This window comes from Thamnophis elegans, chromosome 1 (genome assembly GCF_009769535.1).
Source record: "Thamnophis elegans isolate rThaEle1 chromosome 1, rThaEle1.pri, whole genome shotgun sequence".
In the NCBI taxonomy this organism is placed as follows: Eukaryota; Metazoa; Chordata; class Lepidosauria; order Squamata; family Colubridae; genus Thamnophis; species Thamnophis elegans.
In genome coordinates this window covers 14,698,356-14,718,558 of record NC_045541.1, presented here as the reverse complement: position 1 = coordinate 14,718,558, position 20,203 = coordinate 14,698,356, and the positions used below count along the sequence as shown (strand labels likewise).

Below are 20,203 nucleotides of genomic sequence, written 5' to 3'. Positions count from 1 at the left end.
TTTGTTTGTGTGTGTGTGTGTGTTTGTGTGTGTGTTTGAAAAGGCAACGTGGCTCTGCATGCAATCAAACTTTTTGAATTCCTCCCCCCTCCCCATACACGAACCTTTTCCAGAAATCCTCGTTTCAGCGAGGATTTCAACTCTGCTCTTGCCTGCCATCATGAAAAGGAAAAAAAACTGTAAAAGGAAAAAGGCATGAGCTCTGAGGTCAGACTGATATAGCTGCTCCTAGAGCCTCTAAAAAGCCCCCTCTACAGGAGGCAGGAGGAGGACGTGCCTCATTACGTCAGGAATTTTTCGGCTTTTAACCCTTGCTTAGCTCTGCTCAAGTGATCATAAAGTCAGACTAAATGAGGCATCTCATTCTCCTGCCACCCCCTGTAGAGGACACTTTTTTAGAGGCTTTTTTACAGTTAAGCACTAAGCAGAGTCATCCACTGTGACTCTGGCAGCAACTACCTCAGCCTTTTTCCTTTTACATTTATTTTTCTTTTCACGATGACGGTGGTGAGGCACTGCTTCCCCTGCCTCCCCTGACTGCACGTCCCTACTTAGGCTGTTTATAGAACCACACAGAACCACTCAATTGAAGGAACTATTCTAGTCTTTGAAATAGGGGTATCTCCAAGGGGTCTGGTCATGTGCAACAGTAGTCAACAAAATGGTAGTCACAACAGGGGTAATCAAAGCAGGGTATCTTAAAAAGAGATGGAGCTTTGTTCGCTCATTTGCACTTACCATTTTGATGCTGTTGGCTCTCCATGGACACTTCTGTCTTGAACTCCACAGGCTATAAATCTCTTTTGGATACAAATGGCATTTGATTGATTTCTCTTCTGGATCAATCCCATAGTAAATTGTCTTGAACACCAGTCTGACTTTTTATAAAGCACTTTCCGTTTATGGGACAGGTGCAAGTGCAGTAGAACTGAGAATTGCCCAACATAAACCCCTTTGTTATTAATTGTATTTTGTGATGTATGCTGGGTGGGAACTAGGAAGGAAGAGTACCAAGAAATATTAGGAGAGTAGACTAGACTGGGAAAGCAGAAGAAGACCACGGGGAAAAGCACTTTTATATTATTGCCAAGACTCCAACTTGACTAAAAGAGATTGGAAACTATGAATAGCCAACCAGTTTCCAACATATGCCAAGGCTTATGTTGTTTCATATGATGTTGCTTGGAAAGAGAATCTGGCATTGCAGGATTAAAAATACTGGGAAAAACTTGCTAGGAGTTTCATGGTGATGAAAGACATTAAAGCAAGGAAGCAGAAAACTTAGGACATTTTTTTAAAAAACCAAGAGGGAAAATGAAGATGAAACTCAAGTACAGCCAGTGTTCTCCTTAAAAGCATTACAATGTTTTTTAAATAAAGTATAGCCACAATTAACAAGAAGACCAATCCTCTCGGTATTTCTTTGATGCTGCCAAAAGCAGCATTCAGGAGACAAGAAAAATGCAATTGTTTGTAATGTAATATTTTTCTAGAAATATTAAATGTACAGCTGTACTTCAGAGAGTTTTAAAGAACCCCTATCCTCTTTTAAGATTATTTTTATTGAAAATTTTTAGAAAAAAAACTTTTGCAAATGTTTACCTCTCCCCCTGCCCCCCCAACCCTCTCCAACCTTCCCCCCCCCGACTTCCCAGAACAAATACAGGGTATAAATCTTTAACAAAGATGTTCTAAAATAAACTTAAAGAAAGTTAGTATCATCTTTCATTTGAGCTTTAACTCCTCTTTTGTTAGGCTAACTCTAAACAGATTATATCATTCCTTGTTTCTTCAGTCATAAACTATCTGGAATTTCTTAGTCCCATATTTATTTTGAATATAGTCAATCCATCTTCTCCACTCCACCCTCTTTTAAGATTTACTACTCATTTTTTTGGTCAGTGATAATTACTAAGAAAATTGTTCCTGGGAAAAGGAGTAACAGGGAGACAGGAGTCAGGTTACTCTCACAGAATATGCCCTGGATATGGGTGTTCCGGTGGTATATTCCAGCCCTCTGATCTCAATGCTACATCTCTATCAGTAGACCTCTGAGGAACTGAGTTCTTGGCTGTTGCTGTTGAATGCCAGTTCAGTCAGTAATAAAGCCTCATCCATGATTTGATCGGGGAGGGGGGAGACGACCCAACACCTGAAGCTTGGCTGGGCTTGGAGGGGGATATTTCTCCGTAGGAGTTATGCCTAGTTCTTCTCTAGGTGGCATTTCCCTCCAGGAAATATGCCTATGCGGTGGATGTGGCATCAACCATGTTCTCTGAGTGATCATCATGATTCTTCCAGAAGCTATTCCAGAGATTGTCAGGTGTAAGACCCTGTTTGCTAAGCTGGGTTCCAGGGTAAAGTTGGGACTGTTGCCAATGTACAAACCTCCAGGCTGGAATTTCCCTCCTTGGTGGTGCAAGGTCTGAGGAAACGTGAATGTTCATGGCCACCATCACAACCATGAACTTGTCTCAGGTCATCCAAGGCCTGATCTAGGTGTGAGAGTAGTGGTAATGTGATCTAGAATTGGGAGAGACTTGGTCCCATCATGGTCAGATGACTCCCTGGCGGCACTCTAGTTCTCTGATGCTTCCCTTTACTGCAGGGAGGTCAGACTCATCAAACTGGCCAAGATGACCAACAGACCTAATTGGGTTCCAGAGGGAACTTGGGCTTGTTCCCAAGAATCTGCTACCTAGTTCAGCTGAAGCCCTGATGGCCACCTGCAATGAATGGGCACTAGAGCTTTGGATTGGATCCCTAGGTGCTCAAGAAAAACAAACAAGCAAACAAATAAATCCACACTTTGCTAAGTGCTGTCATCTGCTGTGACACCGTGGCACGACAAAACCGCGCTGGTCAAAATCGCGGCGATAAAATTGCAGCGCTAAAGCCGCAACGTCATCGCCGCACGTCATCACCGCCACGACAACAGCACGGCAACAGAAGGGCGCTTTAAAATGGCGCCGCGGCAGAAAGCCGGCTTCATTTAAGGTAAGCGTTAGGATTAGGTTTAGGGGGTTGTTTTAGGGTTAGGTTTAGGGTTAGCGTTAGGGTTAGGTTTAGGGTTAGGTTTAGGGTTAGGTTTAGGGTACTAAGTGCTTGGGAATGCGCGATTTTGCCCTCCGCGATTATGTCATTGCGGTAGGGTCGCGTTTTCCTTAGCGCTTAGAACGGCGCGAATTAGTCTTCGCGCTTATGTCTCCGTGAGAAGGGCTTCGCAGATTTGTGGTGGAACCCTGTGACACAACCCTATCAGACAATATTCAGAAAATTGCCAATTGATTTCACTATGACTCTTGCAACAATTTATGTACAGTAGAACCTCTGGTTACAACCATAATTTGTTCCATAACTTTGGCCACAAACCGATTTGGTTGTGACCCGAATCTAATTGTGGAAATTTTGTGCTTACAAAAAAAAATGGCACAGAAGGGAAATTGGCCCTGAAAAATATATATGAATTCGTCAGATACAGTATAGATGGGATGCGCCATTTGGCATCATATTTACATTTGATAAGCAAAGGTACCGCCTCAACTCTGCATGGAAAGCCCGAGATTTTTATTATAATATATTGAAGGCCGGACACCCTGCACCATCTGGACCCAGAGAAAGACCACAAGAAGGACAGGATAGACAGCAAACTACACAACCACCAGACAAGATGGAGCATCTCTCTTCTCTAGAAGTGCAAGGTGCTATGGAACTAAGACCTAGCCGCATGACTACTAGACGTATGGAGAAACAAGCTAAAAAGCAACAGCATCAACAATCATCGGCCATCGATCAAGGAACTACAATAACAAATCTGGAAGCAGTGGGAGGAGCTAGACCTAAGGTTAAACAGGCCGTGCAGGAAGCTCTAAAAATGCTTCAACCAACCAAAGATGACAACTAAGATTTTAACATGGAATGTCAACGGACTGAATTCTCCACAGAAGAGGAAGAAAATATTTCATTATCTCAAACAGTTTAAGAACGATGTAATTTGTTTGCAAGAAACTCATATCAAGTCAACTGATCAAAAATATTTGATCAACTCAAAACTTGGTCAACATTTTGCAGCTTCTGCTATGGAAAAGAAGAATGGTATAGTTGTATACTTAAGAAAAGATATGAAAGCTGAATTAATAGAAGCAGATCCCTTCGGAAGATATATTGCTTTAGACTTAATCTTAGAAGGGAAAAAGACATTACTTTTGGGAATTTATGCTCCCAATCAACAGCAAGATAGATTCTATAGAAATCTTCATGCTAAATTAGTACAGTGGGACTATAGTTCCTGTATACTATTGGGTGACTGGAATGGAGTGATAGATACTAAGAGAGATAAGAAGATTTCCCGCCTAAATACCAAGATGCGAGCAAAGTTACCCAAATCTTTCTTTGACATTATGGATGATTTTGAATTGAGAGACATTTGGCGAGAAAGAAATGCAGAGGAATATGACTTCACTTTCTTCTCGGACAGGCATCAATCCCTTTCAAGGATTGATTTTATCCTAACCACTAATGATTTGCTTTCTAGGGTCAAGAAAACAAAGATTGCAGCTAGGGTCCTTTCGGACCACAACCCAGTTTGGATGGAGTTGGGAAGGGTAGTGCAGGCAAGAAGGTCTTGGAGATTGAATGAAAACTTATTTAGATATGAAAAGTATATTAATGATTGTAAAAAATTACTATCTGAATATTTTGTTTTGAATATGAATAAGGGTACATCTATGGAATTTGTATGGGACGCAAGCAAAGCGTATATGAGAGGAGTTTTGATGAATATAAATAAAACACATAGAAATAAGCAAGGGTTAAAACGAACAGAACTGGAAGAGGAAATTAAGAGAAAAGAGCTGGAGTTAACAATGAACCCAGACGATACAAAGGTTAAGGAAGCTATTAACATATTAAAATCTCAATTTGACATGTTGATCTCTGACCAGGTAGCTACTAATTTATTATATGCAAAACACAATACTTTTTGTAATGCAAACAAACCTGGCAGATGGTTAGCTTATCAGATTAGGAAAAAAAGGAAAACTCGAAATATATCTAAACTGATTTACAGAGGGAAGGAGGTGTTTCAACAGGAAGAGATTCAAAAGGCTTTCTGGGAATTTTTTACAGAACTGTATAAAGGGGATAAAATTAATGGTTTAGACATAGACAAATATTTAGACAAAGAGAAAATACCTTCAGTTAGAGAAGAACACAGGCAAAAATTGAATCAACCAATAACCTCGGGGGAAATCCTGCAGGTAATTAAGCAATTAAAGTCAGGGAAAGCACCAGGTACAGATGGCTTGACAGCGGTTTACTATAAAAACTTACAGTTAGAAATGGTAGAACCTCTTAGAGAATTATTTAATATGATTCAAACGGAAGGTAAAGTCCCTCCATCTTGGAAGACAGCGTTTATATCTTTGATACCCAAAGAAGATCAAGATACTACTCAACCCAAAAATTATAGACCTATTTCATTACTGAATGTAGATTATAAAATTTTTACTAAAATATTAGCAAATAGGTTAATGTTGGTCATTCAACAATTGATACATACGGACCAAACAGGTTTTATACAAGGGAGACAGATGAAAAGTAATGTTAGATTAATTATTAATGCATTAGAATATTTGGGAAAGAACAACCAGATCCCTGCTGCGTTTATATTTTTGGATGCTGAGAAGGCCTTTGATCGAGTTAACTGGCAATTTCTGCTGAAGATACTGCAAAAAATGCAGATAGGAGATAATTTTTTACAGTCAATTAAAGCAATATACCAACAGCAAACAGCACAAATTATAGTCAATGGAAATTTAACAGACTCTTTTCAAATTGGAAAAGGTACAAGACAGGGCTGTCCTTTGTCCCCATTATTGTTTATTATAACTTTGGAAGTATTGTTGAATAAAATACGGGGCTTGGATGGTTTAAAAGGGATCAAGATTAGGCAGCAAGAATATAGAGTCCGCGCTTTTGCGGATGATTTGGTCATAATATTGGAACAACCGCAGGAATCCAGTATGGTTTTAATGAATACGATTAATCAATATGGTCAAGTGTCGGGTTTTAAAATAAACTTAGGAAAAACCAAAATATTAGCTATAAATATGAATATTAAACAAAAGGAAGAATTAGGAGTGATGCTAGGATGTGAGGTAGTTAAAAAAGTCAAATATCTTGGAGTTAACATTTTAACTTCAAATGGGAAATTATATAAGCATAATTATGAACCACTTTGGCATAGCATACAGACAGAGATGAAAAAATGGGAGAAATTGCACTTATCTTTGCTGGGTAGGATAGCGGCAGTGAAAATGAACATTTTACCAAAATTTTTATTTCTTTTCCAAATGTTACCTATACTTAAAAAAGATGCGAACCTTTTAGAATGGCAGAAGGGTATCAACAAATTTGTGTGGGCAGGAAAGAAGCCGAGGGTAAAGATGAAAATAATGCAAGATGTACGTGAGAGAGGAGGATTGAAACTACCTAATTTAAAACTATATTATGATGCAGTGGCATTATCTGTAATTAGTGATTGGACTCATTTAACCAATGATAGAATATTGAATATTGAGGGACACGATCTGGTATTTGGTTGGCATGCTTACCTGTTATTCAACAAAAAATTGGATAAGAATTTTAAAAGTCATATTTTAAGAAATGCTTTATTGCGGGTTTGGAAGAAATACCAATATAAATTAAATGACAAGATACCCATGTGGGAGGGAGGGAGGGGCACACACAACAACAAAAAAAATTGTACTTCAATGTCTTAATGATTGACAAATGATGACATATTTGTGTTTTTTTTTAAAGAAAAATAAAAAAGTTCTGTTTTAAAAAAATATATATGAATTTTTTGGTCAGAACCCGATTTGGTCGTGGTCAGAAGCGTTCATGACCAGAGGTTCTACTGTATATGGATTGGAAGAGTCTCAATGGAATCACATAAAATCATTTGGAAAATACATTTGGAAAAACAGTGAAACTTAGCAGGTTCACATGAACAGGAGTTTTGTTAACGAACTCATTGTTTCATGGTGTGCTCTATAAATGACAGGTTATATTAATTTTTGGAATATATTTGTCATTATTTTATTTTAAACCAAGTTAATGAAAATCATCATTTTCTCTCTTTTCAAAAGGGATGTTTTTTTCAGATGCTGCAACTTTACTGCCCCATAAACATTTCTGCTTTAATTGGAAGGTGGTGGCTTTATGACTTTATGCCAGAATAAGAAGATAAGAATATTCAGAAACAAAATTAGAAAGAGTTGAAAGAAGCAACTAGTTAAAAATAAGAAACTGAAAGCTGGACAAATAACTGAAAAATACAATGCAGAAACAGGCACAAGCTTGAAAAGACCAAATAATATATTATCTGGGGTTAATATGAGCATAAAACCTTTAGCCTGTTGCTAGAATCTGTGCAACTTGTATAATTAGACATGTGCTACAAATGTATGCATTGTTGGATAAAGTGTTTGAATTCTTTCTCTGAAAGCATTCATAAGACGAGAAGCAGAGGGATAAAGGGGAAACGAAGAAGGAACTGCAATTCTCTACTCATTTTAGGTCAGCGGCCCCCAACCCTTTGGGCACAAGGGACCAGTTCCATGGAGAGAGGGTTTTTCATGGACCGGGTGTGTGTGTGTGTATGGTTTCTTGTGCTGCCTGCATCGCTGGATGGAGTTTCTCTTGTTCACGAGGCACAGTTTCTGGCATGTGGTGGACCACTGCCAGGGGTTGGGTACCCGTTTTAAGCAAGAATTAAAAATTCACCTTTGAACAGCCCTGGATAGGACTCCTCAAATAAATCAACCACTTATGTCTATTTTCTGGGAACAAATACTACTGACGTTTATTATTTGCATGAACATACTACATCTTAACTAACCTGCAGAGACACAAATGCTCAGAAAATTGGCAACTAAGATCTTTAAGAAGAATTCAATACATATGAAGGCCAAGCCAGTCGTGACCCGACAAATGCGCGAACGTCAAAAGCGCGCCGACAAAACCGCGGCGCTAAAACCGCGATGTCAAAAGCGCGCCGACAAAAGCGCGATTTAAGTTAAGGTAAGGTTTAGGGTTAGGTTTAGGGTTAGGGTTACAGCGCACTTCTGTCGGCGTGCTTCAGCGCTCATTCATCGGCGCGGTTTTGTCACCGCGGTTTAGTCAGGCGCGCTTTTGTCGTTCGCGCATTTGTGGTGGAATCAAGCCAGTGGGCAGTGGATCAGGGAAAGCCCTTGGAAACAATTTCTATGCCTTTTCTATGACTATAGAAAAGAAGCAATTGAATACAGATCTGCTCATTGGAAGAACCACCCAACAAAGAATCAAAACTTGAAAGAAAAAGAAAAGGTGACCACCACCACCCCCCCAAAAAAAATCCACCAGGGAGTTGGTTAAGATCAGGAGTGTTAAAAAAAGAAACTGAAGGCTTTATTTTAGCAGGTCAAGAACAAGCTTTGCCAATTAATTGCATAAAAGTGAAAATTCAACATGTAACGAACAGCAAATGTCAACTTTATAGTAAAAAGAATAAAGCAACTGTCCATTTGATCAGTGGCTGCAGCAAAATTTCACCAACTGAATTCAAGCAACATTATGACTAAAGTTACCAGAATTCTTCATTGAAAACTTTGCCTGAGGTTTGAATCTGAAAATGTCGTAAAACTACTGGGATCCATCAAGTAGGAAAGGTTTTGGATAATGAATAGGTAAAGATCTTATGGGACTTTAAGCTCCACATAGGCATCTTATTCATAACAAGTCTCATATCAGTTATTGAAATGAAGAATGCCTGGTTCATTGACGATGCTCTTCCAGGCGACCCTAGGATAGATGAAAAAATAATTGGAAAAAATGATGAACTACCAGGGCTAGCAGATTGAAGTTGAACACTTATGGAAAAAAGAAATCCGTTGTCATGAGAGCAATTGATATCTGGACGTATGGAATTTATCAGACCCAAACACCCTAATTTTACACACACAAAAACACCTTGCTTGAAACTGATTCTTAAGACAGTACCTTAATACTAATTCTTAGGCCCTTGAATTATTAAGTTTCCACCAGTCTTAGATTGAGAATCTAACTATAGAAGATTACCCACCCAAAATAATAATAGCCCTGAAAATAAAACCCATTAGGAAGCTGCGGTTCTGCTGGGGCGGTGACTCAACGCGGGCATCCAAGCATGGCCAAACTTTAAAACCGTCCCGCTGCTGAATGAGACCTCCCCCCATTCGACATTCTCCCACAGGGAAGAGGAGCCCACGCCACCGCCTCTCCCCAGAAGCTGGGCGTCCTTTCAACGCCCTCCCTGCTCCCCTGAAGTAGAGGCAGCCAGCCGCTTAGGGGCTGGCCGCCGGCCGCCGCTCCCTCCTCACTGGCGAGCCCCCTGGGGCCGCCTCTCCCTTTTGCTCGGCTGCCAAGCGCTTCCTTCGGGGCGGTTTCTGCCTTCTGTTCCAGGCAAGGGCCGCCGAGCCAAGGAGGAGCAGCCGCCGCCCCCGGCCCCGCGCTGCCCACGCCAGGATCTGCGTCACGCGGCCGCGAGTGGGAGGGAGGAGCAGGAGCAGGCGGGGAGCAAGAGCGGAATCTCCCCATGTGACGGCGCGCGGGAGGGGGCCGTGGATGCGCAGGCAGAGGAGAAGGAAAGGAGGAGGCGGCGGCGGTGGCGGCGGTGGAGGAGGCGGAGGCTGCTGCTTCTGCTCCCGCCGCCGCCAGAGCGGCAGCCATTCCCGCGCTCCGGGTTTGCGGGTCAGAGCGAAGCCTGAGAGGCGGCGGAAGCAGCACACCCACTGATGGAAAGGGAAAAGCTTGGCCGCAGGCGAGGGGGACTTCGGCCGTAACTTCAGACCAACAGCCTCCTCGGCCGAGACGTCAGTCAGGAACAGTGGCGGCGGCGGCGGCGGCTGCGAGGACGTCCTGGAGACAAGTAAGGAAGGACTTGGATCTCACCTGGTGCTTGGCGATCGCCCGGGAGTTTCCAGGCGGAGCGGCGGCTTCGCTCCGCTCCAACTCCGAAGGCGTGGGGCGGCGCAGTCCGAAAGCTCCGCCGCGGCGCACCCTTTGGCGCCGCGTGCGCTTTTTCTCTCGCTCGCCTGGTCGTTTGCCTTCGCGCGACTTTCCGAGGCTCCGGCGCCCGCTAAACACACAATGCGTTGTGGGGGTCGCTGCGTGTGCCGGAGGTTTCGGCTGGCATCTTTCGAAACGAGCATTGCAGGACCGGGCGGGGAGGAGGGGTGGGAAGAGCTCTTTTAAGCCAAAGCTGCGTTCAGTCGTTGCAAGTTGCTGGGAGTAGTGAAATTGCCCTCCCCCCCCCCGTGGGTTTAATAATGATGCACTCCGGAAGAAATAGCATGAAAATCGCAGATCTCGCTTTTCATGGTTTTTCAGCCGCGATCCTTACTTTTATGCTAAGCATCATGTTGATCGCTGGAGTAGGGGGCGTGTGTGCGCGCTTCGGGTTTCTAAACTGAAACGGGTTGTCTTGAATTCGGCGTCTCCTCCTGCAGCCCGATTTGCGCGGCTTGCAAACTTGCGCGCGTACTTCTTAACTCGCCCCGAGTTAAGTCAACGTCCGGTTAAAAAAAAAAAATGCGCGAACCAGCTTGGGTGGCAGGTGGGGATGAAACCTTTCTAGATGAAACCCGGACGGGCAACGTGCACAGGTAACATCCGTGCGAGTTTCTTTGAGCCGTGCTCTCGTATTTAATCAGAAGCGAAACTGATGGGGACAGCGGCCTGTCTGAAACGGGGCCGCAATTCCTCTGCGCATTTTACCTGGGAGCAAGTAACAGGGAGGCTAAGTGGGGGATTCCTTCTAAATTAAATAGGTGTATTAGGCAGAGTTGCGTTTGTAAGAGGAGGGGGGTGGGAAGGGCGAAGGGAATATAGAAGCGCCCTGCCTCTTTCTCGCCTAGCAGGCTGTTTGCACCACTCCGGCGCTGCAGTTGGTTCCTGCCGCTGTAGATTGCCGGAAGGAGAGCGAGGATGCGTGTGTGGGTGGGTAGCGTGTGGATAATTCCCAGAGAAATCCAATGCAAAAAGAAGGGGGGGGGGAAAGGGTGAGGGCGTGGGCGGAAAGTACTGAAACATTCTTGCATTGTCTTCACTAAAAGTTGGGAGAGATGGTATACAACCCAAACATTGCAAAATAAGGAGCTTTTACCACATTATGTAAATAGTATAGATAAGGATGTGCTTGTCTGTGATCCAATAAACCTTTGACTTGATATGGATAGCGAACCTTAGTTAGTTGCCGATCTGGTTAACATTTGTTTGAATAAGCTTTGAACATCTTCAGAATTAGGAAACTTACCTTTGGTGCACATTTTTATATATTTAAAACTTGGGGTGGGGATTGCTTTTGAGGCTATCTTCCCAAATATATATATATCTTTGCCTAGTATGCCTAGTGTGCAATATAGCCCAGGTTCAAATCCCAGTAAGGGTATGGCTAGCTGATGAGAGCTAAATAGCTTGAAATAGATCTATACTAGTCTCCCTTTATTTATCAGCACAAATAAAAAAAAAACATACATATATATATATATATATATATATATATATATATATATATATATATATATATGTGTGTGTGTGTGTGTGTGTGTGTGTGTGTGTGTGTGTGTGTGTGTGTGTGTGTGTGTTTATTTGTGCTGATAAATAACAGATTGACAGATGATGGAAGCAGTTAGCTTCCTCCCATAATTGGGGCTTACCAGGGGTTGTGACACTAAATATATGTATGTATGTATGTATGTATGTATGTATGTATGTATGTATGTATGTATGTATGTATGTATGTATATATATATATATATATATATATATAATATATTTGTAGGAACATCTTTAATTCAGTTTTAAAACTTCAGTTCCACTATCAGTATGGTACTCAGACATGTTTCAATAGGTATGGTGATACTGCTGTCCCCTTGCAAATCAAAACCAAGATAAAATGCTTTCTTGAGAAAATTCTGATTTCTTGCCCCCCCTCCCCTTCTCTCCCTTAAGTGTCTGGGGACATAGCACAACTAAAAGTGTGATAGAAAATGATATACACAGTTCAGCTTTTCAATTTAGGAGGTCTTATTTACAGTACTTGAATACTTTGAGTATTTGAAATATTTAAGGTAGGGACTCTTGGATATATTACCAAATTACAACCATAGTTGAGGTAATTGGTAGGTAATAGATATTTGAGCTGTATCTTAGTGCACGTTCAGGCATAAATATAGAAAGGTTATTACTGTATTCTGCTACAAAAATAATATTGCAAAAATATGCAGTGTACAAAAAATGTAATACAAATTTGGTAGACAGTTGAAACTATCATTACATTTAAAGATCTCTGGAGAATTGTCAGTAAATCTTAAAATTGCTTCATCCTCTCTTCATATTGATTTCATTTGTTAAAAGAATCTTATTTTTGTACTGAGTAGCTTGCTATTTTGTGGAGAGGAGGAACACTGGTGGAACCCAGGTTTAAATACCGTGTTTCCCTGAAAATAAGACAGGGTCTTATTTTCTTCCTCCTCCCAAAATAAGCACTTGGTCTTAGAGAGAGAGAATGAGAATGAATGGATCGAGATATCACTCTGACCCCTGCATTTGGAAATAAGTTTGATTGGTTTTAAGGTAAAGGTTCCCCTCGCACATATGTGCTAGTCGTTTCTGACTCTAGGGGGCGGTGCTCATCTCCGTTTCAAAGCCGAAGAGCCAGCGCTGTCCAAAGACGTCTCCATAGTCATGTGGCTGGCATGATTAAATGCTGAAGGCAAATGAAGTGCTGTTATCTTCCCATCAAAGTGGCTCCTATTTTTCTACTTGCCTTTTTTCGTGCTTTCAAACTGCTAGGTTGGCAGAAGCTGGGACAAGTAACGGGAGCTCACTCCGTTATGCGTGCTAGGAATTTGAACTGCCAACCTTTCTAATCGACAAGCTCAGAGTCTTAGCCACTGAGCCACCGTGTCCTTTAATTGATTTTAGTACTGTGTTTATAAGTTTAGAGGAAAAATATGCACACTGTTCTTTACATCTTGAGGCTGAATGAAAGGGCATGAGTTTAGCAATAAGATATCAGTGTCATATAAAACTGATTCTTGTCCGTTTCGGGGCCAAAAGCCCTTACATTAATAGTCATCCACTTGGAATATTTAATTCAAAAATATGAGGCTGCTGAAAGGTTGTTAAAATATGTAGCTTCTAATTATTGTGGAAAATAAACAACTGTCCAAAGCATACTCACTTTAAAGAGACCTTTTGGAGACATGTACTTGCTGAAATCAATATTTTGGGAAAGTTATCTTGGGAGATAATTACTCTTTTAATAAAGGTGAGAGGTTCTGATCTTGTGCCAGGGTAGTAAAGCTAAATGGCTGTGGGGAAATATTGCTGTACTATTCCTTCTGAAATAGGTTCAGCTCATTTTATGGAGAAATTATTCATTTGTATAAAACCTCATTGGTATTAGATTGGGAAAGCAGTCGGCTAGTAGGATTATTCATTATTAAAGCTTGGAATTTGCTCCCCTCTCTGTGGTAGTACCAAGAAATATTTATTGGCATTTGATACCTCTCCGTATCAAGTGGAATCTTCCCATAGCAGTCCTATATTAAACGTTTGCTTTCTAAGCACTTATAGAAAAATCTGTGTCACTTAAGCTATTGCTGTTAAGTTTTGCTTGTTATCTTCCATTTAACTTAAGTTTCCTAACTAAGGCGGGAGAAGTGAGCCAAATTAAAATGGAAATGAACTTTAATTTGTCAACCAACACCTGTACAGATCTGGGGGGAGGATGGGGGGGGAGATACAAACCTTTTATCTGTTTTGTTTCCTTCCCTTTCCCCTCTGTCCTCAGTCATTCCTATTACAGATGAATCAGAGGAGAATCTGATCTGAAACATCTTAACGATGCAAAGATTTGCCGCTGGAACACATTTGAAGACGGATGCTTTTATGTTAGCTTCTTTTTGTGGAGTTTGGGGTCAGGCTTCACCTTTTGAAAGGAAAAAAAAAGTCCTTTTAGTGGTATTTTCTTTCTGAACTTTGATGGCAAATTTTCTAGCATTTCAAACAGCATCTCTTGCCACCATGAAAGACTTAGAAGGCTGATTAATGTATGTTCATCCCACTGCTAGCAACCCACACCAAGAGTTCTTCTTCTCAATAATTCGCCCACATGAGCCACATCGCAGCAGAAACGCCTCCTCCCTCCAGTTTTCACACACAACATGCAAGCACCTTTATTTCCTACAGTCATCTTTTGGCTGAAAGAATTATTATTATTATCCTTAAAAATGGTCATGCTAGAGGTCTTGAGAAAGGATTGGTGGGAGGATCTCTTCTTTTCATTTGATAACACCAAGTATTTCTACCACTATTGGTTAGATAGCTCCTACCTGTCTTTTTGCAACCATCTACAGAACCTGGGATGTTCCAACTTAACTCTTTTAACTTTGGAATAGCCACTTTTAGGACAGTACTATCAGAATGTTACTATAACGTGTGTGTTATTTTGTTTTATTAATATTTGTCTTGTAACATAGTTTAGAAGCGTCCGATTGATCTTTGCACTTGACAGTCTGATTTAGACTAATTATTTCAGATTTTTTTTGCTCCTAACCTTATTTTTGCTGTTGCCTCTCAAAATCAGTAGAAAGACAACAAAATTAACAGCAAAAAGGTCATACAAATTGGGCAGAAGTAGGGCCTGGTATGTATCTTTTCATCTGGAGGAAACTATCTACTCAAAATATCTCAAATACTTGTTCCCCTCCCTCCCCCCCCTCTCTCCCTCCCCCCCCCTCTCTCCCTCCCTCCCTCTCTCCCTCTCCCTCTCAACAGAGTGAGAGGGGGGATTTTTCCAAAGGCTGATTTGACAGGATAAGCATGCATGTAGCAGAGTTTATCACTTCGTCTCTAAGGCAGTGTTTCTCAACCTTGGTAACTTGAAGATGTCCGGACTTCAACCAACTCCCAGAATTCGCATTCGCTGGGGAATTCTGGGAGTTGAAGTCCGGACATCTTCAAGTTGCCAAGGTTGAGAAACACTGCTCTAAGGGTTCAAGCAATTTTTTAAAAGGTGGCTTACAGGAGCATAAAATGGTGTTTGAGGTCCTGTGAATGTATAATTGATAACAGAGGTGGTCCCCCCCCCTTATTCTTATGACCCAGAGAATGTTCAGACAAGCTGCAAGGGCAAGTTTTTATTTATGCCCCTCTTGTGTTACAGCTTTTCCTGGATCCATCCTACCTTTATTCTACGAGACTTATCTTAAATGGGGAAGCTGGGAGTGGAGACATTTGCATGTGGTCCATTATTAGGAATTTGGGAATCTGTATAAAGGTTTTTAGTGTCAGGCAAAATCTTTATGCCTGAAAGTTTAAATGTAATTGCCTTCTTTTCGATCAGCAGAAACTGTTCAGCATCAGGGCAGCAGCTAAAGATAGGAGTCTGTTGCTCTTTTGAATGTGCTTTTCCCCCCCTTCATGCAGAAATGTGTGAAAAGAATTTGGATGACAGCTAATTCACACATACATGTAAGACACTTGATTGTTAATTATCAGTGAATCCTGTCATTGTCTTTGGTTGACAGGCGTTGCTCTTGAGAGATGAAAGTCTGCTGAGCTGGTATAGATGTAGGTTTCTTTCCAGCACTTTGCAGTTTAGAACACAACTGTAGAATAACACTTAGGTTCGAATAATGACTGCTTTTGTGCTTCTGAGCAGGCGATGAGTGGTGTCACCATGGGGTTTCCACTGTCAGACCTATATCTGACAAAGATAAGCCATGCCCAATCTTCAATGCAGCTATCAATAGTTATGCGAGGCGTCTTGGCATAGCTTCTTCCTTCGTGTTTTGGGAGTTCTATCTGCTCTGAGTCAGCCAATGGTAGAGATTTGGTTCCCAGATCCTGGCATGGCACAGCTTGACATTCTTGGAGTCATCCCCCCCCCCCACCTTATTGTATATCTTCTTCTTTTTCCATCAAGAAACTTTGGGGCGAATCACAAAGGTAGGCTGTGTTGTCATGAAATGAGGTAAATGATTACTTGATGTGTTAAATGTGGGCCCTTAGTTGTTAATCATATTTTCCTAGGGCATCTGGTAAATTCTTCTCCGTATTTAAAATTCTGAATTGGAACAACAGCTTAGCTTCAAATTTATTTGGCCAAAAATGTATTGCTAAAAAATTGCTGCTTAGCCTTGTTATACATACTGAACAGTGGTGGGATTCAAATAATTTAAGAACCGGTTCTCTGCCCTAATGATTTCTTCCAACGACCGGTTCACCAAACTGCTCAGAAAGTTAACAACCGGTTCCCCCGAAGTGGTGCGAATTGCCTGAATCTCACCACTGATACTGAAGATAGGCCTGAACCTAGAAAAGACAGAATAGCAAATCTACAATGCATATGACACTTGCAGTGCAATTGCCACAGTTATCATGAGGCCCACAACACACCTCTGTTGTATCTGCTGGACTCCCAAATTAGTAGAAATTAATCTTGAAGTAAGAGCTTATTTCAAATCCAGGCAGCCCTCATTTAATGTCTATTTATTCAGCACTGTAGTTTGGTCATCACAGTGTCCCTGTGATCATGGCCTGTGATTCTGATCTCGATGTGAGCTGTAGTCACATGATCATAATTTTCGACACTCCCTGCTGGTTTCTCACAAGCAATATCCATGGGGAAGCCTGCAGAAACTTGGGAGTCCCAGTCACATGCAGTCCTTGCTTAACTAGGTGTGTGGTCCTCATTTTGGCAACCAGAAACTCCTGGTTTCTGCCATTGCTAAGCAGTGTGATCATGTGACATTACAATTGCATTGCTTAGAATGGCAATTTCAGTCCCAGTTGTCATCACAACTTCAAGGTGCTACTTACCACCCATAAAGCCCTTCATGGTAGTGGATCTGGGTACTTGAGAGACCGCCTCCTGCCAATTACCTCCTCACGACCGATTAGATCACACAGATTAGGCCTCCTCCGAGTTCCATCTGCCAGCCAGTGCCGACTGGCAACTACGCGGAGGAGAGCCTTTTCAGTAGTAGCTCCGACCCTTTGGAACGACCTCCCCGTGGAGATTCGTACCCTCACCACCCTCCAGACCTTCCGCACAGCCCTTAAGATCTGGCTATCCCGCCAGGCCTGGGGTTAAAGATTGGGATCCGTCCCCACCCGAATGATGAATGAATGTTGCTTCTATTTTTAATTTTGTATTGTCTGTATATGTCATTACGTGTATCCCCTCCCTATAGGTTGTAAGCCGCCCTGAGTCCCCTCAGGGAAGAGGGCGGCCTATAAATAAAAGCAATCTAATCTAATCTAAATACTACCTAAACATCAAATTTATGAGACAAGCAAAAGTGGTTTGATTTAAAAAAAAAGAAACAACACCACTAGCCATCTTTCAAAACCTTCATCTATTAATTAGCATAACTAGGAGCTGAGATCAGTTAGAGTTGAGCAGTCTGGCGTAATGATTGAGATAACTGGTTTGGGACTTGGACAATACTTGAGCATGCTACTTTGCTAAATATGGTTGACTCAGTCACTCTCTCAGCCAAACTATGTCAGAGCACTGTGAGTGTGAGGCTAATTGAGAGGACTTTGAGTTCCAATAAGAAATGCAAGTTAGAATTGTAATTTTAGAAAGGAATTAAATAAAGATGATATTTGGTTTACGCTCTGGATCAAATTTAGCACAGTGATATAGTTAGTCCTCAGGTTATGAACACAGTTGAGCCCAAAATTTCTGTTGCTACGTGAGGTATTTGTTAAGTAAGTTGTATCCTATTTCCCCCCCCACCTTTCTTGCTACAATTGTTAAATGAATCACTGCAGTTATTAAGTTAGTAACATGGTTGCTAATGGTTAAATGGCTTCCCCATTGACTTTGCTTGTCAGAAGGTCACAAAAAGTTGATTGCCATGAGCAGAGGACACTGCAGCCATCAGAAATATGAGTCGGTGGCCAAGCACTTGAATTTTGAACATGGGGAATTTTGAACATGGGAATGCTGCAACTGTTGTAAATGTGAAAAATTACAGCTTCTGTGTTGTAACTACGAACTTGTCACTAAACAAACTTTTGTAAGTCGAGAACTTCGAGAAACACCATTCAGTCTACTTAGAATTTGAATAGACCCGTGTAGGTTTATATATTTAATCGTTTTCAAAGTTCTATTGATTTCAGAGAAAAATTACAGATGCTTAAATTTCTCTCATTTGCACTATTTTTTCTTCTGAATTTAAATAATCTACCTTTTCACACACATTTATTGATTGTCGGCAATAGCAAAAAGCCAGAATAGTCCCCTAATTTACTCACTTCTTCAATAGTTTCCAGTCTTTAAAAACCTTCAGCCAAGAGATACATACAGATATTGTTGCACACTTTTAAGAATAGATCTGTAAAAAGCCAATTTTTTCTTCTTCTGTAGTTGGGTTTGTCTTGTATAAAGAAAGAACAGAATCAAATAGGAACAGAGGGTGATGTTGCATTAAGTCTGATGTAAATGGCTTTAGGTTTGACCAGATTTTAGCCTCCACCTTAATTCATATTTGTAAAGGAGGATCTATGAATGTGGATGACTGTTCTTCTTTTCAGCACTATATGTAATTTCAATCCATTTTAAAGGAATGTCTGCACAAAGCTAAATTTGCTTTAATGATAAAGTTCTCCAGGTTATATATTTAATACTATGTACTATTAATAAAAGTCTTCTCTATTAGATTATTTCTATTTACAAAATGCAGAAATGAGAGTTAGAATGAAAATATATTATTTGCTCTTCCATCATCTGAGCAGTTCCCCTCTGTGTTTAAAATCCTACAATCGAATGCATATTAAAACTTAGTTAGCGTTATGCATTGCTCACCTCAGAGCCTATTTAATTAAATGGAATTTGTTACTAGATTAAAACCTTATTTTTATATGTAAGTATGTTTAGGTTTAATCTACCAGGATTTAAATTTTGTCAGGTGACACTTAGACGTATGCTCTTAATCCATCAGACACAAGTTGAATCTGGTTTTAATGTCTTATAAATGTATTTGGTTTCATTAACTTTTGTACCGGTTTTGAAGTCTTTTTGAAATTCTTCATTTTCTGTATTTAGATGAGTCTTTATTTAATTAGCTGATTAGGAGAAATAGATGGGAAAAAGGTAACGTTTTACAACTGTTTCTCTTCACTTTATAAAATAATACATTTTTATTCTTCAATTTTCACCTCTTTTCTTATCTCTAAGTGGCAACATGTTTATAGGGAAAAGTACTTGAAATAGTGGTTCACTGTGGCATACAGAACTGTAGCTATGCAAGCAGAACACTTATCACTACTAATTAGAGGGGATTGAGAATTTATTTATTTATTTATGTTTATAACATACCTTATTTTTCGGAGTATAAGATGCACCAAGATTTTGAAGAGGCAAATTAAAAATAAAGGGTTTTTGCATTCTGCAGACCTCCCCAAAATCACCCGTTTTTTTGTGAGAACGGGCCCGTTTTTTGTCAAAAAAAGGGCATGCATAGCCTTTAGGAGGCATATAGAGTGTTCGGGGGGGGGGGGAATTGAGCAAAAAACAACCCATTTTTTGCTCATTTTTGCCCTTCCCACCACCCAGGGGCACTCTGAAAGCTTCCTGAAGGCTATGCACAGCCATTTTGAAGGGGGCAGGGTTTCAGGAGGCCAAAATGATGTATTCAGTGTATAAGGTACACCCAGATTTTCAGCCTCTTTTTTGAAGGAAAAAGGTGCGTCTTATACTCTGAAAAATACGATATCTATCTCCTTCATAAAAGCAGTTTAAATAAATCTTTTCAAACATTGGTTACAGGTACTGGAATAGCTCTTTGGAAAGCTGGAATTAATATTTGGAGATTATTGAGAATTCTTTTTTTGCAGTGTTTTTATATGGCTATAATCTAGCGTAGCTGTATCATACCGGTACAGTATAATAGCATTGAAGATATAGTGAAATGGAAGGGAAAGATCCTTTTGGCTTCTACGATATTTGTTTATTTAATTTATAGATCATATTTGTATAGCTGTCCATCTCATAGAATGTGACTCTGGGCAGCATGCAATAAAACCATAAAATAATACTAAAGCAATGCCATTAAAGTATTAATGTTATTATTAACATCAATAGTAGCAAACTCTAAGGCTA

The 20,203-nt window shown here is 40.6% G+C and overlaps 1 protein-coding gene across 1 annotated transcript in view; it reads left to right on the top strand.

Annotated features, from left to right (window-relative positions):
- The first annotated feature begins 9,675 nt into the window (after positions 1-9,675).
- The window catches only part of NAB1 (NGFI-A binding protein 1), a 55,870-nt gene continuing 45,342 nt past the window's right edge, over positions 9,676-20,203 (top strand). The window contains exon 1 of the mRNA XM_032222092.1: positions 9,676-9,949. The gene's annotated coding sequence lies outside the window, so the exon portion shown is untranslated. The remainder of the gene's footprint in view (positions 9,950-20,203) is intronic.